Here is a 24,528-nt window from a genome sequence, read left to right as displayed (position 1 = left end):
GGTTTAGAATTTCAATCCTCAAAACAAAAATTAACTCTTTGGAGGGAAGAAGGACTCTCTTCTCACATTTTGGGGCTTGCCTGGGAAAACATTTGTTTAGGGAGCGGGTGTTCCCACAGCAAGATGCCAATCCCCATTTTGTCCTGAGAAGAGGGCTGAGATTGGCCAAAGTGAAGTTATTTGGCCGTAGGCCACGTGACACGTCAATGGCAGTTGCTGGGAAGACAGTTCCCAAGTTTTCTCGTATCCCTGTTTCAAAGAGGAGAAAAACCAACAGTTGCTTAGGCCAGGCAGTTTCTCCCAATTTTCAATTAGTTGGTGGGCTGGTGTGTTTTCTCTCAATAAGCCATTCATTTCCTGGCTCTGAAAAGGAAAAATCCTTGAGGGAAAATGAGTACCGAAGTGTTATCCTAGATCTTAGACACTAAACCCAGACTAATGTTCTCAAGGGTTCTGTACTTTGTGGGAGATCTCTTTAGTGCTGACATAGGAAGAAGGCCACCCCCACCCAGAGAAGCACACCGCCACCCAAAAGAACTCGGGTTGTTAGATCAGGATCGCTCTAACCGATGGCCTTTGTAGGGACCCAATTATTTCATCTCTTTTAATGACCTCTTCCCATAAGCGACCTGAATCACATTGTTTTTGTAACTCTCACAATGCCTGGTACCACTAGTATTCCATAGAATAAATGGATTGTTTTGTTGTGCATTGTAAAGAATAAGTTACAGGTTCCTTAGGGCAAGGGCTATTGGTCTTTATTTTATCTTGTGTTCCCAGCACCTAGCACAGTGGCTTACCCACAGCAAACACTTAATAAATGCTGGTTAGATTAGTGAGTAAGTGCTCCATCCATGCTTGAACCATTGCTCTGAAATCCCAGCTGGGATTTGTAGGCAAATGGAAGGGAGGGAAGTTAGAGTGAGCTTGGGTGGGAAGGAAAAACACTCTTATCTTCATTTGTTCTCTGCTTCATCTTTCACTGAGGTTTTCTCTCCTGGCTACTTTGCCATCCACTCACTCACTCATCAAAAGCATTTGTAGCAGGGGTTGGGGGTGACAGGCCAGAGAGCTCAGCTGTGTCCCCAGAAGGTGGCTCAGGCATAACTCTGGGACCAGAGCCACATAATAGGGACTAGAATAGAAGAGAGAGAGAGGACTTTATGAACTTTGTATAGAAAAAAATTCATTTGCTAGCTCCCACTCAAATGCACTATCAAGAGCTGAGAGTGCTGTCCAGAGAACTCATTGGCAAACCCAGCAGCTGAGAAGGGCAGAATTACAGAGCAGCTGAAATGACTCTTTTCTTGAGGTAATAAATGTTTGCGACACCTTTAATATCCTCAGAAAAGAAACTACACTCTCTTGGTTGACAAAATATGATTAGAAACCCTATTTGATGTTATAAAGAATACTCAATGCTACCCAGGCAACAATTTCCTTCTTTTCTCTCCCCCTCCCCCAACTCTCTTGTGTTTCTGGCAACTGCCAGAAGGCATCATAAATGAAATTCAGAATAGGCTTAAGCTGAATGAGATATGCCAGCCTTTCTAGAGGTCTTTCTCCATTTCTCGGTTTGTGGAGCCCCACTCCCCAAATCACCGTGCACTTACTTACCCTACAGCCTCTATTTACTTATCTGTATTTTAGTCGATCTCCCCAGCAAAATATAAGCTCTCTGAGGTCAGGGACTGTCACATCCTTCTGTCTTTGGATCTTTAGTGCCTAGCATGCTCTCTGCCTAGCACATACTATAATAAATAAAGGCTTATTGTTTGAATAAGCTGATGAAGGCTGGCATGGTTCCCTTTTGATCAGCCATGTTTATGGCTCTGAAGGAGTGAGGTTTTGGGGTTCCTTTGTTTTCTCTGGTGTAGATGGTGTAGGGGTTCTAGAATTTTCAGGATACATCAGCTGAGATGAGCTACTGAGCAGGAATTTGACAATCAAATATTACTGCATCTTTATCAAACATGGGTTAAATATGACTCAGCTGCCAAGACAGCTTTGATTCCTAAATGTCACGCCACAGTTCTATTTTTATGGTGCTGCAGTCCCAAATCAGCGGGCTGAGAAAGCACTGTCAGATACCTAGTAATATGGCCACTGGCCCTCTTTGCAGGCTACCACTTCAGCTAAGGAGGAAGGTAGCCTTGGGAACTCAGGAGAATGTGGGAGGGGAAATGTTCTTGGGTCTAAGATGCTCACACTCCTAGCAGCTTATTTCATGAGGGGTTTCTGTCAGTATTCATGAGTTATTGCTATGATCACTGGGGTCTATGGGATGTTCAGTTAAGACACTGCTCTTTACCTCTGGCGTGAGGGCTTGTTGAACCCTTTTCAGGGCTGCTTTCCTCTTTTGGTGTCTACCTGCCACCCAGCTCTCACCTGTGGCTCCAAGCAGCTATAGCAGCCACAGCCCAGGTAAACCACCTCGATAGAAGGGCTAAACCAGGGTGAGGGTAACCAACAGGCCTTAAACTCACTGGTGAGTTGGGGGATGTCTATCCCAAGCATGTGAAAACTTCCCTGGGCAGAAGGAGTAGAGGAGGACAATTTATTCCAAAGGCCACAAAGGCAGTGGAAGCAGGTGCTATGGACAATTTAAAGCTTAATCATGCATAGAAGATGTCAAGGTCATCTATTCCATTTCAAGTAGTCACCATTAGTCTTGACTTTTGTCTTGCCACTGGACTTTGATGACTGGAAGAGAGAGGCTGACAATTTTGAGTAACTCTGCCTCACTTAAATCCAATTTATGCAGGGTCCAAAAGACATCATCAATGATGTCATTTTGGTCCTCTTCAAGGATGAAGGACAACAACCAACCAATTATCACTACTACTATTATTTATAGTAATGTTAATACTAATTAGCAGTTGGCGAGATCGCATTATGTATTGGATAGAAGTCCTGCCTATTAATACCCTGGTTTTGTTGAGCATGGGAAAAGTCTTTTAAGTTCTCATTGTGCCAGGAAACTAAGACTCCTTGTAGATCCTCATTGATCCTCAGTTTTCCTCAACTGGGAGTACCCTCCTCAGATGAAATAACAGGTACAGATCTCCCTCCCCAAACCAGCAAAACAATAATTTTAGCACTTAAAAATTTTTAAAGTGCTTTCCTCACAACAACCCCATGAGAGATGAGTTCTGAAAAGTCAGATGCCTTGTCAAGAGTCAAATAGTTTGTAATTTTCTCTTTGCTTTCCTTCAAACTGTACTCATCCCAATAACACTCACATGCTCATACAACTAGTGTAGCAGTCCACCCCTAGCTATGGGCAAGGGAAACAGTTGGTATGTACAGATTGCCTTAGAAGAGAGCATGCTCAGTCTTGAGCATGCTCAGTATTGCACGTGGCTGGGAAAGCCTCTGACCCTTGACCCCCAGCTTCCCCCAGGTTAGGCGGGAACACAGGTTTCTTTGTGCTCACCTGGTTAAGAGAAACCATACCTATACCTTTGTCATTAACCAATGATGATCATCCCTGTGTACTATGTATATTTGCATATAAATAGGGCCCAGCCAGCTCCGCCTCGCTCTCTTCTGCTCTTCCTCCCTTCCAGCCTGCACTGATGCCTGTCCTTGCTGGTTTCTCTATCATCTCTCCGACCTGTGTGGTATTGAATCTGGATCTCTGGACTGGTAAAAGCCTTCGGAAGGGTCCTTTGATCAGAGCTTGGCTGTGGCTCATTGATAATTAATAAAGATTCATTCCTGCCACCTCATATCTCTAATTCGACTCCATCATCCCCCTCGTGGTATCTAAAACTTCTATCCTTTCTCTATCTTCCTACCTTAAAGCTTCTCTCTCCCCTCTGAGGAAGCTTTAACTGGCAATCAGCAAGAGAGGCCAATCTAGGAAGGGAGCAGAGGGATAGTGGGACAGATGGACAGAGAAAGTTAATGTTTATCAAGGTGTCTGAAAATGAAAAAGGAAGAGAAGAGAATTTGCAACATTTGGTAAATTTTAATAGGGAGGGGAAGAGAGAGAGAGAGAGAGAGAGATATTTTACAAGTACACAGGAGAAATATTATATTTAGTTTGTCTAAATTGTTGGTATTTTTAAATGTCATTGAATGTGATAGAGAAGAATTCTTTGATTTCTGCCACAGGAAATACTATGTTCTATCTTTTTTGTTTTTAAACTTACTTTCTGCCTTAGAATCAGTTCTAAGACAAAAGAGGGGCAAGGACTAGGCAATTAGGGTTAAATGACTTGCCCAGCTAAGGCCACACAAGTAGGAAGTGACTGAGACCAAATTTGTACCCAGATCTTTTCAACTGCAGGTCTGGTGCTCTATCCACTGGGCTACCTACCTGCCCAGGCATTCCCTTTTTAAAGCACAGATGAACTGAAAGCATCAACAGCAAAATAACATGAGCAAAAACAAGACAGATTAAATGATGAGTAACTAAATGAAAGAAGCTCAGTGTCTAGCAAATAATGTGTTATATAAATGTGAGCTATCATTATTACTAATGTATCAATTAATCTAGCGTTAATTAAGCACCTTTGTTGTTTAGTCCTTCAGTCACACTCGACTCTCTTTTTCAAACCCTTACCTTACTTATTTTCAAAAACTTACTATGTATTAGTTCTAAGGCAGAAAAGTAGTAAGGACTAGGCAAGGGTGATGGGGTGGGGTGTTAAGTGACTTGCCCAGGGTCACACAGCTAGAAAGTGTCTCACGCCAGATTTGAACTTAGGACCTTCCATCTCCAGGACTGGTGCTCTATCCACTGAGCCACCTAGCTGTCCCCACCAATGCCCAACTCTTTATGACCCTGGAGGCCATACCATCCATGGAATTTTCTTGGCAAAGATCACTGGAGCCATCCTCCATTTCCTTCTCCAGTGGCTTAAGGCAAACAGAGGTTGAGTTACTTGTCACAGAACTAGTGAGTGTCTGAGGCTGAATTTGAATTTAGGTCTTCCTGGCTCCAGACCTAGCCCTCTATACACAGTATCATCTCTGGAGAGGCAAAGACAAAGGTAAAATAATTCCTATCCTTAAGGAGTTCACATTTAAACATTGAGACAACCCAAGTCAAATACCTAACTATTTTTTCTTTAATGAACACAACCCCACAATCTCTCCTTGGAAACTTCTTCAGGGTCTCTCTCATGAACTCCATGCACATCGGTACTAAAATAGCTTCAGCTTCCTGGCTGTCCCTCCACCTTAGGATGCATCTCAAGTCTGCTCTTTCTTCCATATTTGCCTAGACTCTGGTCTCTCCAGTTGCTTATGTGTGTACTTATGCCAGCTTATGTGCTAATGTGCAAGAGCCCTGATCTTGAAGAAGAGCCTTGGAGAAATGAAAATTGAAAGGTGACTAGAGAGTGGGTGCTTTCATGGCCCTTCCTCCCAGTCTGTGGCTGGGGCTCTGCTGTTGTGTCCTTGAGGCTTCACTCTGTAACTGGGGAGCTGATGCCAAGCAGTGCTGAGGTGATGGAATGCTGCCACAATATCTCTGCCTTCTCCACCACCTGCTCCACTGCCCTCCCTCCCTTCCCCAACCATGGCATGCTTGGCTATTGGCAGCGACTTGTGTATATGCATGTGTGTGCGTGTGTACAGGCACATATTTGGGAATTCCCAATATTTTATTCCTCCATCGTCTTCACTTCGACTTCTGCCTAAATGTCTCTCTCCACGCCTGAGGCTTGCTCTTCTTACTTTCCCACTCCCCTTGGGCTCCTTTATCTAGCATATGTGGGATTCCCAGAACTTGCCTTTCCACCTCCTTCTTTTATGCCTTTTCTCTTCATCGGTGTTCCACATGCTGGAAAGACATTCCCTCCTTCCTTTGCCCTCTTACAGTCCTTGAAGGCTGAAGTACAGCCTCCTTCCTAAACCTTTTCCAGATCCCCCTCATAGACTTTCGGTTACAGTTTTTTAATGTCTCGATTTTCCTAACACCTAACACTGGGTCTTGTATATAGCTGGTGCTTAAGCAATGCTCTGTTGAACTGAATTGAATGCAGAAAATGGTTTCAGCTTGTTTTCTGAATGTTCATGGCCAATTAACCAAGAAATGCTGGTCTATTCCCTCTAGTCTATAACTCCCACACTCTAAGTTTCAAAAAGATGCCCAAAGCCAATTGAATTTAGAGCAAGTCATCGCATTGGGAGAATTACTGAGTGTGATTTTTTCTTTTTTTTTTTTCAAAAGGGCAGTTAGGGCTCCCTTGGCTCCAACGCCTGCCACTATTTCAAATCCTCTGGCAAGCCAAACGGAAGAACTTCTATGTCTGGGAAATTTTGCAAGGAAGGTTGGAAGTATTTGTTCACTAGAGTTTGACTCGTGGCCAAGCAGTTCACTCAAAACCAGCCCTCCACAATTATTTACCAAGCAAACCAGTGCAATGAAGCTTGCATACATTTGGGGAAAGAGATGGGAGGCATGGATTATTAGCCGAGTTGTATTTTATTTTAATTTTTTTATTAGCAGATTTCTAAATGATTTTTATAACTAGTGCTTAGAACCTTCTTATGAAATATGTCTCACTAGCAGCCAAGCAAGACATTAAAAAATATATATAACTTGAAAGTCAGATTTTTGGACCTGAATGGCAACCTTGAAACCCTATCTATGTAAAACTAAGATGGATGTGTTCTCTGGGTTCACATAAGAACCATATACCCATTCAGAAGCTGTATAGATTCCCAAAGATCCTCACAGTCTATTGCTGACCAAAAAAAGAGAAATCACATACCTTAAGCAGTTGTTGAAATTCAGCTTTTTTCTTTTTTGATTGCTTAGGAATCAGTTATCCAGCTTATTAATTATCCAGGAGCCTCACTCCTGCTCTTACTCCATTTAATTACTATACTATTTGTCTTCTTCCAAATACTTCACACCTTCATTAAATTCATCCCGTCTTTGCTTCACAAGCCCCTGGAAACCTTCCCCTAACTAAGCCCCAAACCCTTTATCAGCACTCTTTGTTTGTATTCTGTCAACCAGTTTTCAATTTATTTTGAATTCAGTTTATGATTAAAATTTAATGAGCCCCAATCAAATCCCTTTTTTCAAATCAAGATTCTGCAGTCTCATCCTCCACCTTGGCTATAATACTATGAAAGAATACAAGTACAGTCTAATCAGGTCCTCAAAGACCATGGACCATATGCATTATAGCTTCCATAGACTCAAGTTCAATGATTCCCAATTTTTTTCATCCCATAACTCCTCCGGGGCAGCACATGATAGTAAAAAGTCATGAAGACCTGGGTTCCAGTTTTGCCCTTGACAAACCAGTTGCTAATCTATGGACAAGTCACTTAGTTTTTTGTGTTAGGAAACCATCTAGGTGAGGGAACAGATTATACCTGCATAGAGGGCCTACTATGTGTCAGGCACCTTTTAGAAAATTGTTTGATTTGATTCCCACAATAATTCTGCAAGGTAGGTGTTGTTATTATCCCCACTTTACAATTGAGGAAACTGAGGCAAAGAGAGATTGTGACTTGCCCAGGGTTACATAGCTAGTAAATTTCTGAGGTTGATTTTGAGTTTGGGTCTTCTTGAGTACATGTCCAAAGCTCTATCCCCTGAGCCATCCAGCAGCTGCCTCTGAGAAGTAAGTTATAGGAATTGCTGAGATACATTGTTGGAAGGAGTTTGCTCACTGGGGGATGCCCACATAGGTCCAGATCTGCCAAAAAAAACAAAAAACAAAAAAAACCTCTGCAGGCTTATTTAATTCTTCATAGATGCTATCTAATATTCAATCAATTGGCCACTCTTCTAAACTATCTCATTAGTTCCGTACGTTAGATTTCATCAATATGGATAATTTAGTAATCTCAAAATGCTTTCTAATCCTGGGCATCTTTTTTTTCCCACTCGAAACCTTTACCTTCTTAGTATCAATTCTAAGGCAGAAGACCACAAGAACTAGGCAACAGAAGTTTAGTAACTTGTCCAAGGTCACACAGCTAGGAAGTATCTGGGGTCATATTTGAACCCAGGTCCTCCTGATTTCAGCCCTAGCATTCTATCCACTGTGCTACCAATTCCTGGGTACCTTAGGATCCACTCCAGTGTGCTAGGGCCATTTTTCTAGATCTCTAGAGACAACTGAGAGGTACAGTGACTAAAGAGCTAGGCCTGGATTCAAGAAAGACCTAAATTCAAATTCAGCTTCATGTACTAGCTGTATTACTTTGGGCAAGTCACTTAACCTATTTGCTTCAGTTTCCTCAACTACAAAATGGAGATAATAATAGCACCTACCTTGGAGGATTGCTGCTAGAATCAAATGAGATAATATTTGTAAAAAAACAAAAAAACAAACGCCTAGCATGTGCCATGCACATAGTAGGTGCTATATAAATGCTTATTCCCTTCCCCACTTAACTTCTTTCTGCCTCAGTTTCTTAATCTGTAAAATAGAACACCCAGCTTCCAAGGTAATTGTGAAGTTCAAATGAGATAATAATAACATACTTTGCAAACTTTAAAGCACTTTACAAATGCTCTTATCCTGGAACATTGCATGATGCCTGTGAAGCATAGGAATTGTCTAATGGTTATCCCTCACTCTCTCGCTATATAGTCTGCCCCCCTACACACACACACACACACACACACACACACACACACACACACACACACACACACAGAGTAGTAGGTTTTTAGTGTTGCTAATGAAAGTTTGAATGAAAGTTTGCTCATTTTAGAAAATGACTAGATTCCCATCCATGGAATAGATTTTTCACCATTATCTACACTATTCATTTTACCAATGATCTCTTCATTGTCAGTTCTAATGGCTTCTTCTCAGACCTCATCTTTCTTAATTTCTTGGAAACCGTTCACCCTCTTCTTCTGTATACTCGCTCCTCTCTAGGTTTTTGTAGCACTTGGCACCTCTCTCTCTTGGTTCTTCTCTTATCTGTTTGGCTGCTTCTTCTCAGTCTCCCTCTCCAGGCTATGCCCATTAACCAAAGATGTCTCCCATGGCTCTGTCCTGATCCCTTTTCTCTTCTCTCTTTGTACTGTCTTGTCTGGTAATCTCATCAAATCTCCAGAGTTTAACTGTTATCTTAATGCAGATTATTCTCAAATCCATTTGTCTAGCTCTAACCTCTCTTCTGAGCTCCACTCCAGACCCAGATCCCCAACTGCCTCTTACACAAGTCAGGGTGGATGTTCCGTGGCCATCTCAAACTCAACATGTCCAAAACATAATTCATTATCTTCTCCCCACCCAACCTTTGCCACTTTCAGCTTCACCCAGCCTCAACTTCACTGCCACCCTCTATTTCCTACTCATGCTCACCCACATATTTAATACGTTGTCAGATCTTTCTACCTTCACAAAATCTCTTGGATACATCTTCTCTCAATTCACACAGCCAACACCCTGGTTCATACCCTCACACCTCACTCCTGGACTATTGCAAGTCTTTTGGCTGGTCTCCCTGTGTCTTCTTTATCAATTTCTTGTATTGTGGAATGCTAATTAATTTGCAAACAATCAATCAATAAGAATTTATCAAGTACCTACTATAGGCAGCTAGGTGTCACAATTCAAAACTTGCCTCAGACACTTATTAGATGTGTGACCCTAGGCAAGTCACTTAACTCTGCTTGCCTTAGTTTCCTTATCTATAAAATAAGCTGGAGAAGGAAACAGCAAGTTGTTCCAGTATCTTTGCCAAGAATACCCCAAATGGCATCACAAAGAATCAGACATGACTGAAATGATTGTATTGAACTATGATACAGGACCTAAGCTGGACCCTAGATATAAAGACAAAAAGAATGAATTCATCCCTACCTTCAAGAAGCTTATATTCTAATGATACAAATCTGTAGAGGACGGCTCAAACAACAGATAGAAGAAACAGGATTCCAAAATGTCTCATCAGGCTAGAACACTGAAGGAAATCTAATATGATAACATTTGATAGGAATAAAGGTAATCTTACACTTGGGTTTCAAATAAAGAAAAAAACCAAATTCAAGACTGGGGATTCATGATTAGACAGTAGTTTAAAAGATCTAGAGCAGGGAGTGCCAGGCCCTTCCCCCACCCCACTGGCAAGTGCCATGCCACCCCCACTCCCACCATGTGTCATGCCCCTCCCTCCACCGAGTGCTGGGTGTGCCCTGCCTCCCCTTACCTCACACAGGGGAAGGAAGAAGCACTCCCATTGAGCTGCTGGGAAGAGGGATGGATAAAGTGAGGAATAACCTCAGTGAATATAGAGAGGGGGAGGGGAGTAGCCTGAGTGCTCTGCTCCCCTCCAGCTCTGCTGCCTGTGAGCTGTCCACCTTACCCCCTGTGTGCTCCCATTGGCTGCTGGGCAGAGGGGTGGGGCTAAGAAAAAAGTGTCAGGCATAGTGGAGAGGGGGAGGGGAGCAGCTCTGCCCAAGTCCCTCTGCCTTTCCAGTAATGAACTCTGGGGGTGAGGGATAGGGAGGGAGGGTGGCCAAGTGCCCACAGAGAGTGTTCTGTTTGCAATCTTTGGCACCCATGCCATAGGTTCACCATCATTGATATAGAGGATTTAGTGCACTGTTAGCTCAATATAATTCAGCTTGGTGATGTGGCATCCAAGATAGTTAATACAATCTTAAACATCATTAAGAAAGATGCAATTTTTTAAAAATAGCCCTTACCTTCTGTCTTAGTATCAATTATAAGACAGAAGAAAGGTAAGGGCTAGGCAATTAGGGTTAAGTGACTTCCCCAGGGTCTTGAGAGACATCACTTTTAAAGAAAAGGTTAGAGTACCAGTGTAAACTACCATAGTCAGACCATCTCTACAGTAACACACTCAATTTTGTGTGCTACGTTTCAGAATGGACAATGATAAATTAGAGGATATTCAGAGGAGGGTAACTAGGATGATAAGATCCTGGGGATTACATAATATATGAGTTGTCTGAAGGAAACAGAAAACTGTAGACTTGGGAGGAGGGAAGGGGAGGGAGACATGACTTCTCTCTACAAGTATCTGAAGGACTACTATGTGGAAGAGGGATTAGGTTTGAGTTTGTTCTTAGGGTTTTTAACTTCAACAAGGCATTTGGGTGAATTGGTCATTTGCGAATGGACAATTTCCTAAAATAATGCTTTCCTTGTATCACTAACCCTGATCAAAAATCTACAATGGATTCCCATTACCTGTTACATCCAAAATCCTCTGCCTAGCCTTCTTTCTTTCTTTCTTTCTTTCTTTCTTTCTTTCTTTCTTTCTTTCTTTCTTTCTTTCTTTCTTTCTTTCTTTCTTTCTTTCTTTCTTTCTTTCTTTCTTTCTTTCTTTCTTTCTTTCTTTCTTTCTTTCTTTCTTTCTTTCTTTCTTTCTTTCTTTCTTTCTTTCTTTCTTTCTTTCTTTCTTTCTTTCTTTCTTTCTTTCTTTCTTTCTTTCTTTCTTTCTTTCTTTCTTTCTTTCTTTCTTTCTTTCTTTCTTTCTTTCTTTCTTTCTTTCTTCCTTCCTTCCTTCCTTCCTTCCTTCCTTCCTTCCTTCCTTCCTTCCTTCCTTCCTTCCTTTTTAAAATTTTAACCTTTTGACTTTACTGCCTCCAAACTGCTGCTTTCTGTACAGTATGTCCTGGGGTTAGAAGAACAAATCTTAATAAGAGTAAGATTCACTGCTACAGCCAGATAAGATAATATCATTGGAGCTGACTCAGGGTCTCACCATTCCCAGGAATCTGCGAACCACCAGTGAATGAGGCAGAGATTAAGCCACGTCCTTGCACTCCCACCTACCTCCCCCAGCCCAGGGCTTAGTGCCTCCTAATAACCCACTCTGTCTGGCTTTCAAGACACTACTTATTCAGCATGGTGTAGAGCACTTGGGTTCTATAGTCAAGAAGACCAAAGTTCCAGTCCAATCTCAGAGATTCATGAGGTGTGTGATCCTGGGAAAGAAGACGTCTTGGTACTTTGTTTCCCTCATCTGCAAAAGGAGGGGTTAGACTTAATAGCCACTAAGGTCCCTTCCTAATGAACTTTGTTTCCTGCTATTGCCAGTACACACCCTCTGAGTCAGTCAGCCTGGATAACTCACTTTACATTCCCAAAACTACCTTCCAACCCACTCACATCTCAATTGGACCAGAAGTCACCCAATCCAGCTCTGTTTATTCTCACTTTCGGTCATGTTTTTCTATATGTTTTGGAATTCCTTCTCTTTTCCTTTGTGTTTATTAATTTTTCTTTCTTTATTTTTTAAAACCCTTACCATCTCTCTTAGAATTAATACAAGTATCAATTCCAAGGCAAAAGAAGAGTAGGGGCTAGGAAACCAGGGTTAAGGGACTTGCCCAGGATCATACAGTTAGGAAGTGTTTGAGGCCAGATTTGAATCCAGGTCCTACAGACTCCAGGCCTGGAGTCTCTGAGTCTCTATTCTCTGAGTCACCTAGCTGCTTCTATTAATTTTTATTGTAGGATCTGAATTTTTTTCTACACATGGCTATTCCTTCTGTCAATGCAATTTCTCTTCAGTAATGGTCTTTGGAAACTGTTGTGGCCAAAGATTGGCTGTCACCCTATGGTGAGCCTCTTGAGAGGCCTCTTTAGTATCTTGCACCTATTCTGCACATATCTATTTACATACAGCTTGTTTCCCTCATTAGAATTTAAGAGTTCCTTGAGAGGAGGGGATATTTCCATTTTTTCTTTGTATCCCAAGTGTCTGGCACATGTTATTATTTAGTTGTGTCTGACTCTTGATGATCTCATTTTGGGTTTTCTTGGCAAAGATACTGGAGTGGTTTGTTATTTCCTTTTCTAGATCATTTTACAGATGAGGAAACTGAGGCCAATAAGGTTAAGTGATTTGACCAGGATCACACAGCCAGAAAGTGTCTGAGGCAAGATTTGAACTCAGGAAGATGAGTCTTCCAGATTCCAGACCAGGCACTCTATCCATTACACTACCTAGCTACCCCAATGTTTCTAGCACATAGTAAATAATTAATAAAGGCTTGCTCAGGCTTAGAGATAAGAGGTCTTAGGTTTGAATTGGCCTCAGACACTTCTAGGCTGTGTGACCCTGGGCAAGTCACTGATCCCCAATTGCCTAACCCTTGCTGCTCTTCTGCCTTGGAATCTATATTTAGTATCAATTCTAAGATGGGAGGTAAGAATTTTTAAAATTAAATTTTAATTAAAAATGAAAAATAAAGGCTTGATGATTGATTTATTCATTACAAGACTACTGCTCAGACAACAGGCACATAATCTAAGAAATCTGTCTTGGGGTCTGTATTAAAATGCTTCCTCTTTTGAAAGAGCCTACTATGTCTTATGTACCACCAAGGAGAAGCTTCAGTCTTCTCTGTACCATCATGAGACACTGTGGTAGAATTTCCTTTTCATTATATAATTGGTTCTACATTCTAATACTCCACTGTATTTGTGATCTTATTAATATAGCTACTTCCTCCAACAAAGCAGAGAACTCAACCCAGGCTTACCCATTCTCTGTATGATCCATGTTTACATTCTCCTATAAATTCACCTCAGAGGGTCCACCGAGCATGTGAAGGCTCTCCTTTCATACTATATAATATGTAGTATGTACATTTTACATGACATGTACATTCATTACTTCTATTAACTTAAATCTCACATCCTTCTCTCAAGTACTGTCCAGAAGGTAACCCTGAGTTCCATAGGACACCAGCTTTATAGTCTTTGCCTCCTCACTATGATTTGAGTCTCTAGTCTGGACAGCCCATTTCACAGGGAAGCTCATCCTTGCTCACTTGGTTCCTGTCTAGCTCAGCTCAGCTTCTGGACTTTACCTTTTCTCTAGCAGTTTTTGTATTCTGGAATACCTCTTTCCTGCAGCTTGATCCCCCAATTAGTCAGTCCTTAGCCCCCACTGCCATTTCATGAGGAGCCCCGGCCATGCTCACTTTACTCCTCACTGAATTCACTATTCTTCACTGCCTTATCTTGCCCCTGAGATGGTGCCATTTCCTACACTCAGCCTTCTGCTCTCCAGTTCCCTTTTAGGTATTGTCTCATCCCACTAGAATAGAAAATCATTATGCTTAGGAAAATTTTTTTCACATGTATTTGTGTCCTCTGTATTCATCAAAGGACCTGAATATTGTAAGTGATTAATAAATGTTCTTTCTATCAATCAATCATCTATGTATGGACATGTTATCTATTTGAGTAGGTATGTGTTTATGTATCTGATATAGACCAGGAGATACACTATATTTCTGTTGTTCAAAGACTAGCCTAGATAAATCCAGAGAGCTGTTCTTATTGTTATTCAGTCATCCTGTGTGTCCAACTCTTTGTGACCTGATGAACCATAGCATCCAGGCCCTTCTACCCTCCACTCCTGGGCCATCTCCAGTCATTCTGACTTTTGTTTTGCCATTAGACTTTGATGACTCTGGAAGAAAGAGTGAGGCTGATGATTTTATGCAACTCTGCCTCAGTAAAATCCAATTAATGTGCAAGTTAAGACATCATTCATCGTGATGTCACTGACCTTCTTCATTAACAAAGGATGAAAAATAACAACATCTCCCGAAGTCTATCTAAGCTCATGTTTGTTGTTTCCATGGCACCACCTCTCCATCTCATCCTCTATCACCCCCTTCTCCTTTTGGCTTAAATCTTTCCCAACATCAGGTCTTTTCCAGTGAGTTGGGTTTTCCCATTAGGTAGTCAAAGTATTTAAGCTTCAGTCTTTGTCCTTCCAATGAATGGTCTGAATTATTATTTTTTTAAGTATTGATGACTTGATCTCCTTGTTATCCAAGGGACTCTCAAAAATCTTCTCTAGCACCACAATTCAAAAGTATCAAAGTTCAACTCTCCCAGCCATACATTACTACCAAAAAAACACAGCTTTGAATATATGAACACCTGAGAGCAAGGTGATGTCTCTGCTTTCTTGTATGCTATTCAGATTTGTCATAGTTTATGCCTATAGTCACCATCTGCAGTGATCTTTGATCCAGAAAGGCTCATCCCTAAAAAATTGGTCACCACAATTTTTTTCTCCTCAAAATTAATAAAGATGATTTGTTAAGTAGAAAGGTTCTTTAATCGTTAAAGCAGAAATCCTATTGAGGATCAACAGATTTAAAGATGCTATCTGATCCAGTCCTTCTTATGACAGATGAGGATGTGTCCCAGAGAAGTCAGATGACTTTCCCATTACCAACAGCTAGTAAGTGTCCGGGGCTGTATCCAAACCCAAGGATTCTGAATTCACTACTCCACACCCTACACTGCCATGGAGGGCAGGACCACACAATCTAGCACTTTGAAATGTTTCAAGTGTGCTATTTCTGTTTCTCCAGCTTGACTATTATCTTCTTGAAGGTAGGGATCATGCCTTCTAATTCCACTGAGTCCCCTTCAAAAAAGAATACCATTCTGAACAACAGAAAGGGGTCCATAAATACCTGTTGTTTGAGACAGGAGAATACATTTCCCTTCCTAGTTTGAAAGGGTAAAGAGTTATGGGTGGGCACACTGCATACAAGGAGGCAGCTAGGTGGCTCAGTGGATAGAGTGCCAGGTTTGGAGTCACGAAGACCCGAGTTCAAATATATTCCCAGAAACATACTAGCTGTGTGACTCTGAGCAAGTCACTTAATCTTTCATTTGCCTTAATCCACTGGAGAAGAAAATAGCAAATGGCTCTAGAATCTTAGCCAAGGAAATCGCATGGACAGTATAGTCAGACATGATTGAACAAAAACACTGTAGATGATGAAGGATTTGGTTCATGTGTTGGTTAATTTTGCTGAACTATTTTTTTTCTTCTTGTTAAAAGGGATAGCTCTCCTCAAGAGGGAGGGAGGAGGGATATATTAAGAGATGCATGTAAATGAATAAAAGATAGCAATAACATTTGAAAAGAAATTAATATATTCAAAATGATATGCTTTATTATTAACAGTTTCCTTTTCACACAGCTTGCATAAATCAATCAATTCCTTGCTGCAGTAAAGAATTAACAAGGCAACTCTTGGCACCATCAGTAGTCTCGACGGTTCACTTTGAGACCACCTTCAGCATCTGTAAAACTCCAGCAGGTGCCTTTAGCTCAAGTTTAGATTCCACGCAGCTTCCTTCCTGAAATTCTGTGATTCTCTTATGTGAAATAAACCTTTCTCTCTCTTCACTTCTGAGAGGATCTGCCAAGAGAACACAGAATTTGCAGGCCTCCCTCCTCTGTGTTTGAGAAAGCAGCTTACACGCCAGCTACACTTAGAGCTAAATAAGAGCTTAAGGGTCGGCAGTTGTGGTTGAAGAACAGACGATGAAAAGTAATTGTGCAGCAAGGAGTGTTTGACAGCATATTGTCCTCATTCTCCCGACCTGGTTTGATATATCTTTGCCCTCCCACTTAACCATGGGCCCACAGACGCACACGGTAGATTTCAAGACACTTACCCGCTCTTCAGAAAATGGATTTACTCCATGTTCAATCTGGGGGAGCTGAAGGGCATTTTCTATTGTGTATCAAACCTTATAGCTAGAGAAGAATTACTGATGAGGAAGGAAAACAGTGGAAACCGAGGCCGTCATTTTGAAATAGTCTAGTGGGACTTTAACACACTCATTGTTCTCAGTAGACTTAGCTAAACCTTGCAGAGGTGAACTATCTGTTAATAGCAGGGTTGCTTTTACGCTGACGTGCAGGGAGAAGGAGGGGAGGATAGCCAGCCTCGGTATGAGCCCAGGAATGAAACAAAGCAAATTGTGTACAGAGCAAGGTAGCAGCGGTGGAACTAGGAGCTGTGGGAGTCTTTGGGCTGACTTAAAAAGCAGTTGCCATAGACTGGAGATTCTAGTACTGACTGGGTGGAGGAAGAAAAGGGCAAGATCCCAAGGCTTGGGCTGGGAGGAGCTGGGGAGGCCCCAGTTAAGGCTTTGTCTCTGTAAAGCAGTTTAGCTATTTGGCCCCAGATGCAAACATTACCAATTACACATCTGCTGCGGTGTCTGTATTTCACAATAACTCGGGTAGGAAGAAAATATGAAATGGATTGTGTAACATTCCCATTGGACCTGGTACAAGGGCTTAAGTGGACTCAAGGTCAAATAGAAAATCCTGCCCTTGATTGATTGCCCTCTGTGCACCCAGGCTTTTTGTTTTTTCTTTTTTTTTCCAAGCTCTGTCATAAGGGTTTGGAATTACAGTAGGAATTACAGGTCAACAGAAGATTATCAATCACCATTATGTAGAAGAGATTAGATTTATTATGCTTGGCCCCACAGGGCTGAATTAAAAGCCATAAGTGGACATTGCAAAGAGGCTGATTTAGGTTTGACGTCAGGGGAAACTCCTTAACGATTAGTGTTGTCCAAATGTGGGATAGGCTGCCTGGGAAGGCAGATTTCCCCTCAGTAGAGGTCTTTAAGCAAGGCAAGATGGACATATTGTACAGGGAATTCTTATTTAGGTGTGGATTAGTCCAGGCTGACTCTGAGGTTCTTTTCCAACTCTGTGAGTCTGTGTAACTTTTAAATATTTTCATATTCTCTACAGGTGCTAGACCTGGCATAGCTGTGATCTACTAAGTGTCAGACAATATATAGAAAGTTAAGGAACCATGGAATAACCCATGGAGGTGTGCGATCCACCAATCAGAGGGTGGGAATACTTAGGACATTCCAATATTCTTAGGAGAGCTGGATATCACTGGCAATTACTATTTCCAGGACACAAAGCTTAGTACTCTTTCACCTATTACCATGCAATAGTCTCCCACACTGATGCTCTATACCCTTCCCACTGCTAGTCTCCAGCCCATGTCTAAGATCCTAACCTTTCCACTTCCCTCAGGCAATTGTAACTTAGCTGTGATCCCAGCCATCCAGGGTAGCTGCAGAGGTAGCACTCAGAAAAATCCCTTTCCTCCTCCAGAATACTAATACTCCAACCTCAGGATCACCTCCCTCATGTTTACAGCAGCCAGGGCCCCTTGGCAGACTTGACTCTAAGGCAAAGGCAAGGAAGGAAGAGGGCCATCCCTCCTTTATTTTATTTGTTTATTTTTTTTAATCCCTTGCCTTTTGCCTTAGAATTACTACTAAATATTTGGTTCCAAGGCAGAAGAATAGTATGGACTAGGTAATTGGAGTTAAATGACTCACCCAGGGTCATAAAGGTAGATTTTCAATGGGACAAAGTTGTACAAGATAAGCAAAAAACAGATGGATTGTTATTTGCATAGAAACTCTTAGTACCTCCCCAGCCTTTTCCAGTTTTCCTATTTCCATTGAGGTATCACCATCCTTCTAGTTACTTGCTTTTAACCCAGACTTCTCTTTCACTCACCTCCATGCACCCAATTAGTTGCCAAATCTGATTATTTTTTTCCTCTACATCTCTCACATCTATCCAGTTCTTTACTTACACAACCACCAGGCTAATTTGAGCCTCCATCACCTTTCATCTAGACTATTGCATTAATTTTCTAATTGCTACCCTGAGTTAAGCCTCTCTCCTATCTGATCCAGTCTCTACATAACTGCCAGTGATTTTCCAAAGGGCCTATCTGCCCACTCTTGGTCCCCTAATCAGTAAAACCCAGCAGTTTCCGGTGCCTCTAGAATCAAATATAAATTCCTCTCTTTGTCATTTAAAGCCCTTCACAACCTGCACCCAAACCTCCTTTCTAGCCTTATTAAGACATTATTCTCCTTTCAACACTTTTTGGTCCAGCCCAAATGGCCTTTTTGCTCTTCTATGTATCAGACACTCTATCTCCCATCTTAAATGCTTTTGCATTAGCTATCTTGGATGTCTGGAATGCTTTGCCTCCTTTCTTTTGTTTTAAAATTTCTTATTTCTTTCAAGATTCTATTCAAGCATCAGTGTCTACTTTTAGTCTTTCCTTTTCCCTCTTCAAATTTTTTATTAAAATGTTTAATAATTTACACATTTTTGTGTGTTTCACTCTTATCTTTGTATACCTAGCACTTAGTATAGTACCTAGCACATAGTAGGTACATAATGAATGCTTATTGATTAAAAAATAAATGGATATGCCAAATGGATGAAATAACAAATCATTTTGAGAATTTGAGAGATTCATTTGTTTGGTTTCAACATCTACAAACTTAGGTGGATTCTCAAATTTATGAAACTAGTCATAGAAAGAATGAGATGCATCTTTGACAAAAACTATAATGATATTGTATATGTAAATACTTTGTAATCTTTAAGTATCAGCTACGTATTATTGTAAGGAGCTAGGTGGCACAGTGGATAGAATGCCAGGCCTGGAAGCAAGAAGACTCATCTTCCTGAGTTCAAATGTGGTCTCAGGCACTTATTAGCTGTGTCACTTAAATCTATTTTCCTCAGTTCTTCATCTGTAAAATGAGCTAGAGAAGGAAATGGCAACCCCTCCAGGATCTTTGCCAAGAAGACCCCAAATGGGGTCACAAAGAAACGACTGAACAATAACAATGTGATGAGAGCAGATATGCCACCTAGTATATATGTTTTTAAAAATTGTAGAGTTCTATGCTCAAGTTTTGGGGGGAAATAGATATATATCCCTTTGGTAAATGCTATCAAAATAAATATAAAAATAACCCCAAAAGGCTTTATCCCCACTGACCTCTCTCAAAACAGTGCATATACTAACTTTTTTCTCTATGCAGATTCTTTGGTATTATCTTAGTTTAAAAACTGCCAGACTTAAGGATGCTACATGTCTTTTCTCTACAAAAAAAAACAAGAATCTCAAATTTTCTGTATTATGATGATAAGGAGATCTGAGTAGCACACTACATAGTAGACATTTTCACAAAAGTAAACACACTTGATCTTTCCCCTTTGAGATAAAGATGACATTTAATTGTTTAATTGGTACTTCTTGTTTTTTACATCAGCTTCATTTCCCTATAGATCTCTTCTTCCCCTTCCCCATCCAGAAAACAGTCTCTCACAATAAAGAATAGAAAAGAATGAAAGAAAAGTAAAAAGCAGAGTTACAAAAAACTGGCTAGTATATCAATCAATTCCAATCATATGTATAATGTTCTGCATCCATAGTCATGCACTTCTGCAAAGCAGAGGACCTATATTCTCCTATCTCTTCCTTAGGGCCAAGATTCGATATTTAGTTTTGATTTATTACTACAGTTCTTTTCATATACATTGTTATAGTTTATTTTTTTCTTTGTTCTTTTTACTTCATTTTTATCAGTTCATGTCCTCCTATCCCTCCCTATATTCTTCATTCTCATTTCATACAGCATTCCATCACATTAATAGGTTACATTCTATTTAGCTTTCCCCCAACATATGGACATTTACTTTGATTGAAATTCTATCGTGCTACAAGAGTGACACTATAAACATTTTGGTATATATCTGTCCTTTCATTCCACCCCTGACCTCTTTGGGTTCTGTGCCAAGCAGTTGTATTTCTGGAACAAAAGTTATGAACATTATACCTGTTGTCAGCATAATTCCAAACTGCTTTTTTAGAATGATCAGACCATTTCACAGTTCCAACAACAATGTATGAATATGCTTGCCTGTTTCCCTACAGCCAAGTTGACTATTCCTGTCTTTGATCATCTTTGCTTCTCTGCTGGGTATAAGGTGAAACCTCAGAATTGTTTTGACTTGAATTCCTCTTATTACTAGTGATTTAGAGGAGCCTCTTATATGGTTGTTAACGGTTTGCATTTCTTCTTTTGAGTTATTTGCTCCTATCCTTTTGATGTTATATATTTGAGTTAGTTCCCTATATATATTGGATATCAGACAAAGGTGGCTTTTAACAATGAATGAGAAAATAACTACTTTTTTTAAAAAAAGGTGCTTACAAATAAAGCATTTTGAAAACAGATGCTTGTAAATGTTTCCATCATTATGTGATTTTTTTTGTTGCCAAAACTGATTTGTGTCACCTATAAAATAGCTCATATCCTCACGCTTTGAAAATATGGAAACACAATTTTCTAACCTTTTAAAAAATCTTCCAAATAAAGCATTACAGTGGCTTTTCAACCCATTTGTTAAAGATTTACAAATGCAACACTTTGGGATGAATTTTGTTAGAATAACTGATTGTGATAAAGGAATTTTATTTATACTTATTTATAAAGGAATGGAAATTTACTAACCACATTTCAACAAAATCCTTTGCATAACCAGTGGATAGGATTTTTAAAGGAGCTTCATGACTTATGAGTACAGCCATCAATGCAATTTTTCCATATGGAGCACTATATCTTTATCAAGACATCAAAACCCATCCTGAAATAAGCTGAGCTTAGAAACATAGATAAGTATATAATTCATAAGTAAATAAGAATATACATATTGGAGCAATATAGTCAAAAAATCTTTACAAGGTATGTGACCCCCCCCCCCAAATTTGGAGAACACTGCCCAACAGAATAATACACAAAAGCACAGTCCTTGTTGCAAAGAATTTAGTGTTTCAGGGACAGATGAAAAAATTAATAAGCATTGGTAGAGTTTTAACTAGGACTTCTAGTATCTGGGGCAAACTGAGACCTGGCGAAAGAATTTGGACCTTAGGATAGGTGACTCTTTGAGGGCAGAGACACCTCCACCCACCTTATTTGCCCATGAAATCCTAAGGCACCATTGCTTGGGAAGCTGCTAGAGAAGGGAACAGAATAGAGTAGGAGCAGGGAGAAGTTCTCTGGGCTGTGGGAAGGCCTTAGAATCCCATTCCAGTTGGTGTCTTTTAGCGCCAACTATAATTCCCTCTAATATTGGGTAGGATCCTAGGCTTGGGAATTTAACAGAAAGTAAAGAGGGTAGTGTGCCCTGTGAGAGAGGATAGCCTGTCCTATGACAGTCTGGTTCATGTCTCTCCAAACTAGTCCTATCTCCATCTAAATCCCAGAAAGAAAGGGTATGATAGTAGGAAAAGGCAGGTCCAAAGAAGAAGACCCTACGGGTAGTAACCCAGTACCAAATGAGGGCTAGGGTGATTGAATGGTTCAGGGTTAATATAGGAACAGTGAGATTACTACAAAGAGGAAGCCCCAGTCACTCCACCCCAACTGTGGCTATGAACATAGCTTCTATTTACTATTTTAGGACCTAAGGTAGAATAGACAACTTGATGATTGGCAAAAATTAAAACCTTTAAATTCCAAGTCTCATTTTTCAAAATGAAGCATAACATCTTCTTATATTTACCTTAATCTAAATAAGAGTGGGTTTATCCCTCATTACACACTATTTTTCATTATTTTTTCTTTTTGCCAATTATCATTCTTTGAATACTATATTTTCAAATCTGATTTTGAATACTTCAGTCACCTATTCCTCAACCCTTCTTCTTTCTTTTAGCCACTTAATACTTTTTCTCATATAGCTAGGATGTACAGTGGTTAGGATACTGGTCTTCAGAATCAGGAAGACCTGAGTTTGCATTCTGATGCATATGCTTACTAGCTGTATGATCCTGGCAAGCCACTTTACCTCTTTGACTCAGTTTCCTTTTCTGTAAAATGAGGATAATGATAGCACCTATCTCATATGGCTGTTTTGAGATTAAATGAGATAATATATGGAAAGCGCTTTGCAAACCTTAAAGTACCAGACAAATGCTAACTACTGTTATTATTTCCCATTTCCCCCTTTTAGCTACAATTTACTTTCTCCTTTTCTTTCTTCCACTGTTGTTAGACTCATTTGGAGATTATCTGAAATGTGGTAAATTAGGCAGATGTCATGATAGTCAATTTGATTCAACAAAGATTTATGAAGTACCTTTACTTTAATTGCAAGGTGTTGCAATAGGTGTGGGAGATAAAAAGATAAACCACAGCACAATCTTTAGTGACTGTGAGGATACCATCATATAACTTCATATATTCCCAAAATGGGCCAATGATAGCTTGTGAGCTACACAGGAATCTTAACTAAAGCTGATAAATGATTATTTGTTGGTTGATTCATCTCAATGTGCAAGTGCTTTATAAATGATAAACACAAACCCACAGGGAGAAATAGAGCTCAGTTCTATAGCTTTTGTGGTCTTTCTCCCTTTCCCCTCCCATCCACCATCACCCAAAGTACAGAATCCCACCCTGGGTTGCCTAGTTTTCAAGTCAACTTAGTTGTGTAGTATGTCAAGTATTTCTTTCCATCATGGTTTTCTCTGCCAAACTTTCCTTCTCCTACCTTTATTCTTTCCTATTTTACATCATATTCCCTAAGGGTTAGGCTCTGCTTGCTTTCCAAATGGACAATTATCCTATTTTCAAACTCATTTTACTAATATGATAATGGGATAAGACTACAGCAGCTCTTCCAGATCCTTCTTCCATCTTTCATAGCCATGGATATATATATATATATATATTTTTTTTAAAAAGAACCTCTTGACAACAACAAATTATTATTATTTAGTCTTTCAATTTGTAGCAAGGTTTAGATAATGATAATCCCCAGATATAACTTATGTGGGATGGAAGAACACTAGTCAATAATCACACTAACCTCTACTCCTTGACTCAAACCTTAATAATTCTCATCCCAGGTTCCAAGACAATCAAGGAATATGTTCTGATATAGCCTCATAAATTAATAGAAATGCTCCCTCTGTCTTCATGACTTAATTTGCTCTGATTCCCCCTCCCCAGGTCATTAAACCAGAGAAACTACTTTTTCTAATAAGCTCCTCTAGCTACCTCTGTTCCTCTCTCCTCTAGTCTCACTGGCTTAAATAAACATCAGTCATTTCAGATTATATAATTTATTGCAATATTATTTATTGCAAATAAAGACATTTAAAAATTTTAACAATATATCACAATGAGAAAGAGCACAACTAGTCACCTCTAACCATCAATAGCAATTGCTTACTTCTTAGCTCTGGAAACACGGTCCCACTATTCAGCTCTCAGGATAATAGTTTCTCAAGAATTCTCTTTAGGATACCTATTCCACAGCATGTGTTAAATTTAGTTCTCTCAGGAAGGAAAGAAAGGTCTCTTCAGGTTTTTCTCCTTGAAAATTAACTTGCTAAAGTATCTCAACAAAGCAATTCTTTTAAGTCATTTCCCTGTGCACCTTCATATTCTCTTTCTACTTAAGATAATTAACCGTTTCCAGACTACAGGTAAACTCCTTCCCTGTCACCCAAGAGTCTATTCCCTCCTAAAGATATAATAATGGTATATGTAGTATTGGCTGGATGGGCAATATTAAAGCTGGTGTTATATGTTCATAGTTATTTTGAAGCATAATGTTATAGCGACTTGCAAAAGTTACATAAAAGAACATATAAAGACTTCGTGACTTTTTCAAAATAATATTATTAAATTTTAACAAGATTTTTTCCACTTACAAGGTTGTCAATTTCTCATTTTCAAAAATATTGAATGTTCCGTTTAGGAAACAGGTTGGCATAGGTCAGGTTATAAAAAGTTAAATATAAAATTTTTGCTATGCAAACCAATTCAACATAAATGAAAATTTGATGAAAGAAACAGAACTCTTGGTTACCAGAGGAACTTCTTCCTGACTAGAATAAGATACTACATGTGT

The 24,528-nt window shown here is 40.0% G+C and overlaps 1 protein-coding gene across 1 annotated transcript in view; it reads left to right on the top strand.

The window, feature by feature from the left end:
• Positions 1-24,528, top strand: part of TRAF3IP2 (TRAF3 interacting protein 2) — an 81,550-nt gene that overhangs the window by 656 nt on the left and 56,366 nt on the right. The gene's annotated exons all lie outside the window — the stretch shown is intronic.

The sequence above is a fragment of the Monodelphis domestica genome, chromosome 2 (assembly GCF_027887165.1).
Source record: "Monodelphis domestica isolate mMonDom1 chromosome 2, mMonDom1.pri, whole genome shotgun sequence".
NCBI classification, from domain to species: domain Eukaryota; kingdom Metazoa; phylum Chordata; class Mammalia; order Didelphimorphia; family Didelphidae; genus Monodelphis; species Monodelphis domestica.
Note: the sequence above shows the minus strand (reverse complement) of the source record. Positions and strands in the feature narration are given on the sequence as shown.